Source organism: Nerophis lumbriciformis, unplaced genomic scaffold (assembly GCF_033978685.3).
Source record: "Nerophis lumbriciformis unplaced genomic scaffold, RoL_Nlum_v2.1 HiC_scaffold_73, whole genome shotgun sequence".
Classification (NCBI taxonomy): Eukaryota; Metazoa; Chordata; class Actinopteri; order Syngnathiformes; family Syngnathidae; genus Nerophis; species Nerophis lumbriciformis.
In genome coordinates this window covers 125,001-132,500 of record NW_027316614.1, presented here as the reverse complement: position 1 = coordinate 132,500, position 7,500 = coordinate 125,001, and positions in this window count along the sequence as shown.

Genomic DNA, 7,500 nt, shown 5'->3' with positions numbered 1-7,500 from the left:
AGGTAAAAAATGGTTTTTTTAGCCTCTCTCGTTAAGGTACTTAGAAAAAAACCCAGATTTTTTTTTTTCTCGTTTTTTTTCTAAGTACAACAACGAGAGAAGGTAAAAACAGGTGCTTTTTAGCCTCTCTCGTTAAGGTACTTGGAAAAAATCCGAGACATGTTTGGTCTTCCCCACTGACAGTGCGCCTTTGCTGGGTAAGTTGTGGACGTGCCAGGCACCCCCGGGACACCGGTGGAACGCGGCCGGACTCGTGGTACTCCAACCCGGGCATAATTTTGGATATTTCCCGGTCCTTTTTTTCCCCACTTTCCCAACTTTTCTTCCGAATCACAGTGCGCCTTTGCTGGGTAAGTTGTGGACATGGCAGGCACCCCCGGGACACCGGTGGAACGCGGCCGGACTCGTGGTACTCCAACCCGGGCATAATATTGGATCAAATTCGGGACTTTTGCCCACTTTCCCAACTTTTCTTCCCAATCACAGTGCGCCTTTGCTGGGTAAGTTGTGGACATGCCAGGCACCCCCGGGACACCGGTGGAACGCGGCCGGACTCGTGGTACTCCAACCCGGGCATAATTTTGGATCAAATTCGGGACTTTTGCCCACTTTCCCAACTTTTCTTCCCAATCACAGTGCGCCTTTGCTGGGTGCGTTGTGGACATTGTAGGCACCCCGGAACCCTGGTGGAACGCGGCGGGACTTGTGGGACTCGAACCTGGGTGTGATTTTGGACCAAATTCGGGACTTTTGCCCACTTTCCCAACTTTTCTTCCCAATCACAGTGCGCCTTTGCTGGGTGCGTTGTGGACATTGTAGGCACCCCGGAACCCTGGTGGAACGCGGCGGGACTTGTGGGACTCGAACCTGGGTGTGATTTTGGACCAAATTCGGGACTTTTGCCCACTTTCCCAACTTTTCTTCCCAATCACAGTGCGCCTTTGCTGGGTGCGTTGTGGACATTGTAGGCACCCCGAGACACTGGTGGAACGCGGCGGGACTTGTGGGACTCGAACCTGGGTGTGATTTTGGACCAAATTCGGGACTTTCCCAACTTTTCTTCCCAATCACAGTGCGCCTTTGCTGGGTAAGTTGTGGACATGCCAGGCACCCCCGGGACACCGGTGGAACGCGGCCGGACTCGTGGTACTCCAACCCGGGCATAATTTTGGATCAAATTCGGGACTTTTGCCCACTTTCCCAACTTTTCTTCCCAATCACAGTGCGCCTTTGCTGGGTAAGTTGTGGACATTGTAGGCACCCCGAGACACTGGTGGAACGCGGCGGGACTTGTGGGACTCGAACCTGGGTGTGATTTTGGACCAAATTCGGGACTTTTGCCCACTTTCCCAACTTTTCTTCCCAATCACAGTGCACCTTTGCTGGGTAAGTTGTGGACATTGTAGGCACCCCGGAACCCTGGTGGAACGCGGCGGGACTTGTGGGACTCGTGGGACTCGAACCTGGGTGTGATTTTGGACCAAATTCGGGACTTTTGCCCACTTTCCCAACTTTTCTTCCCAATCACAGTGCGCCTTTGCTGGGTGCGTTGTGGACATTGTAGGCACCCCGGAACCCTGGTGGAACGCGGCGGGACTTGTGGGACTCGAACCTGGGTGTGATTTTGGACCAAATTCGGGACTTTTGCCCACTTTCCCAACTTTTCTTCCCAATCACAGTGCGCCTTTGCTGGGTAAGTTGTGGACATTGTAGGCACCCCGGCACTCTGATGGAACGCGGCGGGACTTGCGGGACTCGAACCTGGGTGTGATTTTGGACCAAATTCGGGACTTTTGCCCACTTTCCCAACTTTTCTTCCCAATCACAGTGCGCCTTTGCTGGGTAAGTTGTGGACATGCCAGGCACCCCGGAACCCTGGTGGAACGCGGCGGGACTTGTGGGACTCGAACCTGGGTGTGATTTTGGACCAAATTCGGGACTTTTGCCCACTTTCCCAACTTTTCTTCCCAATCACAGTGCGCCTTTGCTGGGTGCGTTGTGGACATTGTAGGCACCCCGGAACCCTGGTGGAACGCGGCGGGACTTGTGGGACTCGAACCTGGGTGTGATTTTGGACCAAATTCGGGACTTTTGCCCACTTTCCCAACTTTTCTTCCCAATCACAGTGCGCCTTTGCTGGGTAAGTTGTGGACATTGTAGGCGCCCCGGAACCCTGGTGGAACGCGGCGGGACTTGTGGGACTCGAACCTGGGTGTGATTTTGGACCAAATTCGGGACTTTTGCCCACTTTCCCAACTTTTCTTCCCAATCACAGTGCGCCTTTGCTGGGTAAGTTGTGGACATTGTAGGCGCCCCGGAACCCTGGTGGAACGCGGCGGGACTTGTGGGACTCGAACCTGGGTGTGATTTTGGACCAAATTCGGGACTTTTGCCCACTTTCCCAACTTTTCTTCCCAATCACAGTGCGCCTTTGCTGGGTAAGTTGTGGACATTGTAGGCGCCCCGGAACCCTGGTGGAACGCGGCGGGACTTGTGGGACTCGAACCTGGGTGTGATTTTGGACCAAATTCGGGACTTTTGCCCACTTTCCCAACTTTTCTTCCCAATCACAGTGCGCCTTTGCTGGGTAAGTTGTGGACATTGTAGGCACCCCGAGACACTGGTGGAACGCGGCGGGACTTGTGGGACTCGAACCTGGGTGTGATTTTGGACCAAATTCGGGACTTTTGCCCACTTTCCCAACTTTTCTTCCCAATCACAGTGCACCTTTGCTGGGTGCGTCGTGGACATTGTAGGCACCCCGGAACCCTGGTGGAACGCGGCGGGACTTGTGGGACTCGAACCTGGGTGTGATTTTGGACCAAATTCGGGACTTTTGCCCACTTTCCCAACTTTTCTTCCCAATCACAGTGCGCCTTTGCTGGGTGCGTCGTGGACATGTCAGGCACCCCGGAACCCTGGTGGAACGCGGCGGGACTTGTGGGACTCGAACCTGGGTGTGATTTTGGACCAAATTCGGGACTTTTGCCCACTTTCCCAACTTTTCTTCCCAATCACAGTGCGCCTTTGCTGGGTAAGTTGTGGACATTGTAGGCACCCCGGAACCCTGGTGGAACGCGGCGGGACTTGTGGGACTCGAACCTGGGTGTGATTTTGGATCAAATTCGGGACTTTTGCCCACTTTCACTCCCTCTCTTTGTTTATAGTGCATATTTTCTGCTGGATCTACTCTCTATTTACTCCAAGGAAAAAAACTAGCCGGTCGCGGCAAATTTTTACAATCGGTCGCCAAACTACGGCACGAGGGCCGAACGCGGTACGCCGGCGTCCAAGATACGGCCCGGGGATTTTTTTGATTTTTTGGGCTTTTTTTGATTTTTTTGGACATGTTGGGCATCCCAGGACTCGGGTGCGACTGCAGGACGTGTGGGGCTCTAACCTGGGTGTGGTTTTTGGTCATTTTTCCGGACTTTTGCCCACTTTTCCAACTTTTCTTCCCAATCACAGTGCGCCTTTGCTGGGTGCGTTTTGGGCATGCGGGGGGCACCTCGGACTCGGGTGGGACGCGGCGGGACTTGTGGCACTCGTACCTGGGTGTGATTTTTGATCATTTTGTGGACTTTTCCCCAGACACTCTCCACTTGTCTACCCCACTTCCCCTGTGACTTTGCTGGGGGGGCGTTTCCCCGCTGTCCTTTGTAGTGTAAGGGTTACTTTTCTTTTTTTTCTGTCTGAAAATAGGGCCCCAAAAGGCCTCACACTCCCCGGGAAGACCTGATGGACGCCTCGGAGTCACTGAAACAGGCCAATCTGTCTGAAAATATGGCCCACGAAAGGCCTCACATTCCCCGGGAAGAGCTGACGGACGCCCCGGCGTCACCGAAATACGGCAAACTGTCTGAAAATAGGGGCTCCAAGTGTTCCCCACTCTTTCTGGCCCACAAAAGGCCTCTCATTCCCCGGGAACACCTGTAGGACTCCCCGGCGTCAAGGAAATACGCCAAACTGTCTGAAAATAGGGGCCCAAAAGAACTGGAAATGATGTGTTTAATTTGGGGGGTGATGTCTATAATTATGGGGGTGCATTGGAGGCGGGAGTCCACTGGAGGGCTCCACACCGTCTGAATATAGGGCCCCAAAAGGCCTGGAATTAATGTCTTTAATTTGGGGGGGTGCATTTGCAGCGGGAGTCCACCGGAGGGCTCCATTTCCCCACTCTTTTGTTGACATATGGCCACAAAAGGCCTCTCATTCCCCGGGAAGACCTGATGGACGCCCCGGCGTCACCGAAATAAGCCAAACTGTCTGAAAATAGGGGCTCCAAGGGTTCCCCACTCTTTCTGGCCCACAAAAGGCCTCTCATTCCCCGGGAACACCTGTAGGACTCCCCGGCGTCAAGGAAATCCGCCAAACTGTCTGAAAATAGGGCCCCAAAAGAACTGGAAATGATGCCTTTAATTTGGGGGGTGATGTCGGTAATTATGGGGGTGCATTGGAGGCGGGAGTCCACTGGAGGGCTACACACCGTCTGAATATAGGGCCCCAAAAGGCCTGGAATTAATGTATTTAATTTGGGGGGTGCATTTGCAGCGGGAGTCCACCGGAGGGCTCCATTTCCCCACTCTTTTGTTGACATATGGCCACAAAAGGCCTCTCATTCCCCGGGAAGACCTGATGGACGCCCCGGCGTCACCGAAATAAGCCAAACTGTCTGAAAATAGGGGCTCCAAGGGTCCCCCACTCTTTCTGGCCCACAAAAGGCCTCTCATTCCCCGGGAACACCAAAAGAACTGGAAATAATGTGTTTAATTCAGGGTGCATTTGCAGCAAGTGTCCACCAGAGGGCTCTAATTCCCCAGCTATAGTCCTGGTACTCTAAAATGATGGCACTTAGTCAAATTTCCGCCTTTTTTTGATGACTTCCAACTAGGAGAGGGACTAATTTTGAGTTCCGGACCCGGGTGGAGAACCATAGCAGGTCGGCCTTCTTAAAGGGAAATGCTCCTAGGCACTTAGTCAAATTTACGCCTTTTTTTTGGACTTCCAGCGAGGAGAGGGACTAATTTTGCTTTCCGTACCCGGGTGGAGAACCATAGCAGGTCAGCCTTCTTAAAGGGACATCCTCCTAGGCACTTAGTCAAATTTCCGCCTTTTTTTTGGACTTCCAGCGAGGAGAGGGACTAATTTTGCTTTCCGTACCCGGGTGGAGAACCATAGCACGTCGGCCTTCTTAAAGGGAAATGCTCCTAGGCACTTAGTCAAATTCACGCCTTTTTTTTGGACTTCCAGCGAGGAGAGGGACAATTTGGCGTTCCTGACCCAGGTGGAGAACCATAGCAGGTCGGCCTTCTTAAAGGGAAATGCTCCTAGACACTTAGTCAAATTTACACCTTTTTTTTTTGGACTTCCAGCGAGGAGAGGGACAATTTTGCTTTCCTGACCCAGGTGGAGAACCATAGCACGTCGGCCTTCTTAAAGGGACATCCTCCTAGGCACTTAGTCAAATTCACGCCTTTTTTTTGGACTTCCAGCGAGGAGAGGGACTAATTTGGCGTTCCAGACCCAGGTGGAGAACCATAGCAGGTCGGCCTTCTTAAAGGGACATGCCCCTAGACACTTAGTCAAATTTACGCCTGAAAATAGGGCCCCAAAAGAACTGGAAATAATGTCTTTAATTCAGGGTGCATTTGCAGCGAGTGTCCACCAGAGGGCTCCAATTCCCCCACTATAGTCCTGGTACTCTAAAATGATGGCACTTAGTCAAATTTCCGCCTTTTTTTGATGACTTCCAACTAGGAGAGGGACTAATTTTGAGTTCCGGACCCGGGTGGAGAACCATAGCACGTCGGCCTTCTTAAAGGGACATCCTCCTAGGCACTTAGTCAAATTTCCGCCTTTTTTTTGGACTTCCAGCGAGGAGAGGGACTAATTTGGCGTTCCAGACCCAGGTGGAGAACCATAGCACGTCGGCCTTCTTTAAGGGACATCCTCCTAGGCACTTAGTCAAATTTCCGCCTTTTTTTTGGACTTCCAGCGAGGAGAGGGACTAATTTGGCGTTCCAGACCCAGGTGGAGAACCATAGCACGTCGGCCTTCTTTAAGGGACATCCTCCTAGGCACTTAGTCAAATTTACGCCTTTTTTTTGGACTTCCAGCGAGGAGAGGGACAATTTTGCTTTCCTGACCCAGGTGGAGAACCATAGCACGTCGGCCTTCTTAAAGGGAAATGCTCCTAGGCACTTAGTCAAATTCACGCCTTTTTTTTGGACTTCCAGCGAGGAGAGGGACAATTTTGCTTTCCTGACCCAGGTGGAGAACCATAGCACGTCGGCCTTCTTAAAGGGAAATGCTCCTAGGCACTTAGTCAAATTCACGCCTTTTTTTGATGACTTCCAACTAGGAGAGGGACTAATTTTGAGTTCCGGACCCGGGTGGAGAACCATAGCACGTCGGCCTTCTTAAAGGGACATCCTCCTAGGCACTTAGTCAAATTCACGCCTTTTTTTTGGACTTCCAGCGAGGAGAGGGACTAATTTGGCGTTCCAGACCCAGGTGGAGAACCATAGCAGGTCGGCCTTCTTAAAGGGAAATGCTCCTAGACACTTAGTCAAATTTACCAAACTTTTCTATAGAGCCCTGGTACTCTAAAATGATGACACATAGACAAAAAACCAAACTTTTCTCTAGAGGCCTGGTACTCTAAAATGATGACACATAGACAAAAAACCAAACTTTTCTATAGAGGCCTGGTACTCTAAAATAATGACACTTAGTCAAATTTCCGCCTTTTTTTGACTACTTCCAGCTAGGAGAGGGACTAATTTGGCGTTCCGTACCCAGGTGGAGAACCAAGGGACGTCGGCCTTCTTAAAGGGACATCCTCCTAGACACTTAGTCAAATTCACGCCTTTTTTTTGGGACTTCCAGCGAGGAGAGGGACTAATTTGGCGTTCTGTACCCAGGTGGAGAACCAAGGGACGTCAGCCTTCTTAAGGGGACATCCTCCTAGACACTTAGTCAAATTCACGCCTTTTTTTTGGGACTTCCAGCGAGGAGAGGGACTAATTTGGCGTTCCGTACCCAGGTGGAGAACCAAGGGACGTCGGCCTTCTTAAAGGGACATCCTCCTAGACACTTAGTCAAATTCACGCCTTTTTTTTTGGACTTCCAGCGAGGAGAGGGACTAATTTGGCGTTCCGTACCCAGGTGGAGAACCAAGGGACGTCGGCCTTCTTAAAGGGACATCCTCCTAGACACTTAGTCAAATTCACGCCTTTTTTTTTGGACTTCCAGCTAGGAGAGGGACTAATTTGGCGTTCTGTACCCAGGTGGAGAACCAAGGGACGTCGGCCTTCTTAAGGGGACATCCTCCTAGGCACTTAGTCAAATTTACGCCTTTTTTTTTTTACTTCCAGCGAGGAGAGGGACTAATTTGGCGTTCCGTACCCAGGTGGAGAACCATAGCACGTCGGCCTTCTTAAAGGGAAATGCTCCTAGACACTTAGTCAAATTTACCAAACTTTTCTATAGAGCCCTGGT